The sequence below is a fragment of the Berghia stephanieae genome, chromosome 13, assembly GCF_034508935.2.
Source record: "Berghia stephanieae isolate SIO BIC M18660-M18661 chromosome 13, UCSD_Bste_1.3, whole genome shotgun sequence".
Taxonomy (NCBI): domain Eukaryota; kingdom Metazoa; phylum Mollusca; class Gastropoda; order Nudibranchia; family Aeolidiidae; genus Berghia; species Berghia stephanieae.
In genome coordinates, this window is record NC_088372.1 from 23456938 (window position 1) to 23464500 (window position 7563).

A 7563-nucleotide genomic window follows, 5' to 3' on the forward strand; every position below is an offset into this window, starting at 1 on the left:
TGCTCTTCAAGTTTCAATCTTTAAATCTATTTATTACGCAAGATACAACCAAAGGTCGAAAAAAATGCCGAAAAAGCGTCCCATATTTTCGCGTTTTTTTCCTCTTTGCGGGTCATCCAAATAAATGACACCTTTGAAACTGCATAACTTGTTTATTTATGAATGGATTTTCAAAATTCAAAAACATTTTTACTCAGTGGAGATAGGGCTTTGATTTTAGACAAATTTTTCCTCAAAAAGAGAAAAAATATTTTCATAGTCCTTGCTACATTGTCTCTATTGTTTCCATCTGATGCCTCTCCATCATCACACTTTCGTTAGTATTTTCACGTTCCCAGGCTTCAGGCAGCCCCCACCGCTTTCGACTTAGAACAACGCTACACCGTGGATGAGCACCATTTAAGTGCCATCGTTACTAGTAGAGTCACCGCCTAGTGAAACAAAAAAACTCGTGGTGTATCACATTCGTGTAAAAGTACATTTGTCTTTACAGTTGGTAAGATTGGTGACCATTTGAAGGTCAACCGGAGGTCACTAAAGTTAAAATGAAGTCCACTACACTTACAATTAATTACTCGTAAATTATCGATATTTTATAACATCTTTAAAAACATAAAAACTGCGTTATGTGTAAAACAGATCACACGTACACTTTTGTTATTATTCCCTTCGATTTTACGAGTTATTGTCCTTGGTGTGATTTTTAGATAAATAAAAACAATACTCTTTTTAAAATAGCCTGCGAACCGTGCTTTATTTTATATTACTCAAATAATAAAGTTTGCTCTTTTGGATGTCAGTAACAAGGGTATAGAGTTATAGCAAAACAAGCAATATTTGATTGAATTATCGCCCATTATAGAAGAGTTACATTACAGGTACACTTATTTTAAAAAGATGCCCTTCGACTTGTACGAATTATTGCCCTTAATTTGATTGTAGATGAATAAAAATATTCTTCTTTATGAAGTAACTTGTAAATCACACTATTCTACTACTCAAATAATACAGTATACTGTTTTGGATGTCAGGCAAAAAAAATGTTAAAAGCAAAATACAAATATTTGATTGAGTTATCGCCCATTATGATATAGTTACTGAACAGTGCAAAAACTCGACTTTTTCACACTCGTGTGTAAGTTTGTTTTTCTTCGTAGTTAGTAAGATCGACATCCTTGAGAAACAAAATGGCAACAGTGCAAAAACTCGACTTGTTTCACACTCGTGTGTAAGTTTGTTTTTCTTCGTAGTTAGTAAGATCGACATCCTTGAGAAACAAAATGGCAACAGTGCAAAAACTCGACTTGTTTCACACTCGTGTGTAAGTTTGTTTTTCTTCGTAGTTAGTAAGATCGACATCCTTGAGAAACAAAATGGCAACAGTGCAAAAACTCGACTTGTTTCACACTCGTGTGTAAGTTTGTTTTTCTTCGTAGTTAGTAAGATCGATATCCTTGAGAAACAAAATGGCAACAGTGCAAAAACTCGACTTGTTTCACACTCGTGTGTAAGTTTGTGTTTCTTCGTAGTTAGTAAGATCGATATACTTGAGAAACAAAATATGAGAGCTTAATTTCACTTCTAATTATTTTTTACAGCTAGCCAAGTTGAAAAAGAATGGAATTTGAGAAAAATTGCTGAATACCTTTCCTATACATCTTACCTTAACTTCATGAAAAATCACCCGATTTACTTCAAATAATGATTAAAATGCTCTGGGGAGCATATTCATTCAGAAAATGAAACAAATGCAAATCCAAAAGTTTCACCTTTCGACTGCTTATGCCATGAACTGACATAAATTAAAAGGAAGGCTCGAGTAGGAACGGAAAGTTGAAGGACAGATAAGCCGTAATTTACAAATCATGTTAATCTCTTTAGTAGTTTACATTTGTTTTCTACGAATATTTTGTTTTCTTAACAGTTTTCGAGGCATTTCTCAAGAAGAGACTTGCTGCAGTAAAAATCTGAAAAAGTACAAGGACTCTTTTGAATAGAGACAAGATACCTAATAATTGTTTTCCGGTTCAAAACATATCCACAATATATTTTGTTATTTGACTGGTATTGATTTCCCAATAGCCTACGAGTATTATCATTAGTTACAATCTTTAATGGGCGATAACTCCATTGAATATCATCTAATTTAGTTGTGCTCTACAAATTGTTTTTAACTTATTCAGTTGCTCATATTCTTTCTTGAATAGTTTAGTTTTATAAACACTTTTCTTGATGTTTCCCAAATACACACTATTTGTTGGGGTTTTTTTCCAATGTGAAAAAAAAGGCGATAACTCATATTAATTTTGATACAGAGTTACGTTTTTTTCTATAGAGCCTAAAGGCACATAACCACATATTTATTATTCATTGGGAGTGCTATAGAATCCGTATTACCTTTTGAGTTCTATTTTTATTAACATAATTCAATGGATGATAACTCCATTAAGCATGATCCGATTTACTTGCACTTTGGAATTAATGTTAATCTTTGTGAGAGCTGTTATTTGTTCTCTTTACAACTTATAAACTTTTTAACAGTTTAAGTGAAACTCCGTGCTATTTTTAAGAAAGAAGACGTAAATAAAGGGCAATAACTCGTTGAAATGACTATGAATTTAATTCTTTTTTTCTTAGGTGATATATTTGAATCCTATTAAAGATGTTTGGTTATTTGCAAGTTATCAAATTCTTGATATTATGTGAGTTTTGAATTTAACCATAATTTCACCTTGTTTGACTTCTATGTGACCCCCCGAAAGGTCAAATCCAAGTTAAAATCGGACAAAAATGCAATTTTTGTCTGATAATTTGGCCATTAAAGAAAGTTAAACTTTTACACTGATCCTAAACACCAATGGGTGCTTCGGGGGTCCTACTATATTTATATTTACTAAAAACATCACACATACACACATTCGTAAACAATGTTTATACCCCTAAACTTGTCTCTAAACTATTTTTCTTTGTGGGAGAAAACGATTAAAACAAACAAGAAATATATATGATTTCTGTGACATTTTGTGATACTCTTCCGGGGAATCCCAAGTTAAACATAGATTGACCTCTGTAGTCCGAACTTGATAGTCAGGGAAAAAGTCTGACTCCATGAAATCTTACTTTTCCTAGGCCCGGACTTCCCCAAGTCGTGGACCACGACGTCTCAGACTTTGTCATAATCCGAGACTATCATACTCTCGGTCCATGACTTAGACCTCAGGTTTCAAATCTAGCAAATAACATATTACCTAGCATCTTTTTTTAGATTAAGTATAATCCTAGTTTAATTTGATAATCTTTTTGCTTATTTGGTAAATCCTAAAAAGAGAACTATTTTTATTGATCTAATAATCAAAGCAAGGGCAATTGCTCATACAATTCAAAAGAAGTATTACTTAAACTGTGCATATATATTGTTTAACACAAAATACAGTTTTTATGTTATTAAACATCTTTTAAAATATCGATAATTTACAAGTACTAAATGTTTAATATAGCTGACCCTCATCTTGAGTGATCTCTCGAGAACATTTAAGTGGTCGAATAAAAATTCCAATCTGCCAATTGTTTTTCAAGGACATTAATCTTACCAACTGCGATGAAAGGTAATCTTCCAAACGAAAGGTGAAACAACTCTAGATTTGCAGTCTGCAGTGGCTCTACTATAATGGGCGATAATTCAATCAAATATTATATGATTTGCTTGTAACTTGATACCCTTGAAATTGAAATCGAAAAGAGTAAACCTTATTTTTTGAATTGTATAAAATAAAGTGTGGTTTGCTAGTTTTTTTCTAAAAAGATAAATATTTTCCTTCATCTAAAAAGTATAATCAAGGACAATCACTCGTGCACATCGAAAGGAATATTTATAAAAGTGTCCATGCGAATTGTTTTAAACAAAGTAAAATGTGTATGTTCATATATAGATAGATGTTTTTAAATATTGATAATTTACGAATTTATTAAATGTAGTTGACCTCATTTGAACTTAATGACTTCTGGTTGACTCTCAAGTTTTCGAATTTTAATTCCAATCGACCAATTCTTTTTAAGCTACCAATCTTACCAACGGTGTAGGAAAATAAACTTTTACACGAACGAGAAGCAACACGAGTTATTTTTCAGAAGGCGGTAACTCTACGAAAGCCTTTATTGACACAGATGAGGATCGGATGAAGACCACCAAATAGGTAGGTACAAAGTTAAATTTTGTTATGCGCATGGAAATTATTTCGGATATTTTTATCACATAATTTATAAATTAAGCAACCTGAGATGTTTAAGTGAGACTATTACGAGTCCAGTTCCGAACAGAGAACAAATGAATAGAATCACTGGACTCGTCGGTCGGGATTTAACGTTTATGCCCAAACAGAACAAATGATACGGGAATGAAAATTCTCAATCTAACTTATAATAGTCAATCCATAATGTGTGGACATTTGTTCCCCATTGGACATTGGACTCGCAAGTATCTCAATAAAACACCATAGTTAATTTCGTTTAAGTTTGAAACTCTATCTCGTATACCAAATCCGAATTGGAAACAATTGAATATTTAACATATCTGTAATGGTCTGTAAGTAAAGATGGTGAAAAGTCCTTTTGTACCTTAAGGGTTTACGGTATAATCTTTGAATAGTCGATTCTGTTGACCAATCAGGTGTTTTAATTATAACATCAATTTGAACCCCTTAACCATAGTCCCATTTGTTTTTTCTTCTCCACGAGTCACCACGATATTCAAATGTGAGGTCACCAACGTCGAATTGCTCCGTTACACCTTATTTTTTTTTTTCCTTTTTCTTTTGTGAAATATGTTTTTGTCTTTGTTTCAACTAGTATCGAAATAATACCAGAAATAAGCTATCTAGTTTTTTTTAAAATATATAAAAGACTATATGGCACTTTATCCGCTGAACGGAATCACAGCGCATTTCAGCCGTGTATTAGCCAACAGGAACACTTAACACGTAGGACAAGTTATAGCGCCTGTCCCGGCGAAAATACCTTTTCCCCCACAACGCTGTTAACGGCTAGTTACAAATTTAAAACATGAGTAAGGTGAGATAATAAACGTGAAGAGCATCTTCATTTTATCTGTGTGTCGCTTAGAGTGGTATTCAATCTCTGACCTACCACAAGACCACATAGCCACATAACCAAACAGCCATTTGTGTTTCCAGTCAAAATGCTAGACTTTATTGTTGTAAATGTCCAGCTCAAACGGAGAAATAGATTAAAGTTGTAAGTAATAACAACAACGTTCACCTTTTTCTCAATTATCCTGGAATAACGTTTAAGTAAACAATACTTAAAGCTTGAATATTTGAGGTGTACTAAAAATAAAACAAAATTCTGTTCACAATTGTGATAAATCGTTTGAAATCAAAAATAAGTTGTGACAGGGGATTTTAGCTATGAAAAATTGCATTTATCCAGTAAACTGCCGTAGTTTGGGGAAAAAATCTCCTATTCAAAAATGTTGCCAGAGAACTCATAATTAATATATCGATCAATTTAAAGGACCTTTGTCTTGGTAAAAATTCAAATAAGACAATACAATAAACCTCATAATCTACCACAGCAGAATAGATGAGATACATTAAGACCTATTCAGGACTACATGTAATGTCAGACAGGGCTGTATACTCTCCGTTGCTTTTTCAGCCTAAATTTAGAGAGAAAAGTGCAGGAAATACATGAAAACTTCCAGAACAAGTATTATTATGGGCAGAGATCTTAGTAAGCTTCGATTAGCAGATATCATTACATTGGAGACAACGAGTGAACACGATTTCCACTTATTGTCTTATGTAATATAAGAACAACGACTCTTGTTGGTTTACCTCTGTGCTTGTATTTTCTTGAGTTATGTGCCCTGCTATTCGGAAGATAGAATATCAAGAGAAAAAAATAAATAAAGACCTGTGTTCATCTTGATCCTTATCATACTATCAATTTAATCCAGAAAAGTGAGTGGAGCAGTACGAACGCTTGAGAATAGAGCTTTAGCATTACTGCTGGCTTGTAAATCACTTTTGCGGAATTGTGTGTCTTAAATTCCTGAAGTCGGGAGAGGGACTCGTAATATACACTGAGTTTGAAATCACTTTGTTTAGTGGTGGATGGCGTCGACTGCATACCGTTCCTTTCAAGGCCAGGCATGGTTGCCGTGTGAGTTAGGTCATGGGTTCGAGCCCTCATTGCCGCGAAATTTATATTCACTATTGTCTTCTGGCATTTTTCTACACAATTCATTTTCCGTTATTATCAATTTAATAATTACAGTGTCGACGAGGAAGATCTGAAAACAACATAATTTTTACAATTGCAAATGATTGTTTAACATTCTTTGTGTGTTTATTACTTATAGTTCTTCTATTTTCGCAGCAGTAGGAATTAAAAACTGGTAAACAGCATAAGGCATTATCATATATTGTCGTGGCATTTGCTCAATTGTCAACATATCCACAATTTGATGGCACAGAAACATGGCAAGACACTATTTGGGGACGAAACTACTGACGCGATGAACAAGCTTGCCATCAAACAGGCTCTTCAAAACACTCGAAACGTTCACAACAATCACAAGCAAAATGTCGGAATTCTTAAAGAAACTGGTCTCATCCAGGAGGGCAAATATGCCCAAAGTTTTATGACATTTAGATCGAAAGATACTTCTAACCACAATTGGACTAATAATATTACAGAAGGTACCAAAATGTATATCTTTAAAATACAAAACCAGACTCTGAGTTAATTAAATTATAACCTTTTTAAAAAAAAAAAAGAAAATATCAAAATAAAAGACAGGATTTGACAATAACACATACCTACTTGGTAACACGTAAAGACAATACAACACGCACAAACAAATCATGTCATCTTATTGTCTCAGGTTTGCTTATTTGTTTCTTGTAGAGACGTTGGTCTGGCTTTTCGTGAAACATGTGTAGTAGTGGTACTTCTTCACTCTTGTCAGACCACGACCCACCAATAGTAAAAACAACGGTGTTGCTAAAACCTACTTCACACAAATCTTATCCCGAGCCTTTTGTGTCTGGATAAAAACAAGAAATGAAGTGAGAAGGAAAGTGCCAGAAGTCAATACAGAATAAAAACTTCGAGCGGCAATTGGGGCTCGAACCTGCGACGTTACTGGTGCGACAACTTTGACTGGCCGGGGAGAAGGTGACTCTACTATATGAGCTGTCCACGACCCCACAGAAATCGCTTCAAACTTGTGTCTATCTTGAGCCATTATTCTCTACTTCCAAAGCTCACAGGTTTAAAACAAACAAACCCCGCGAAGTTTTATTTGGCCATCATTTGAGCTTAATATCCAATATTCTCGTCACAAACATATTACAACAAAAAAACGATTGAGACATCGATGATGATGATGATGATGATGATGATGATGATGATGATGATGATGATGATAATGATGATGATGATGAGTATGGTGATGATGAGGTGGTGATAGTGGTAATGATTATGGTGATATTTGTAACTATTAATTTCGAAAATGAAAGGTTTTCTTGGTGACGTATATTA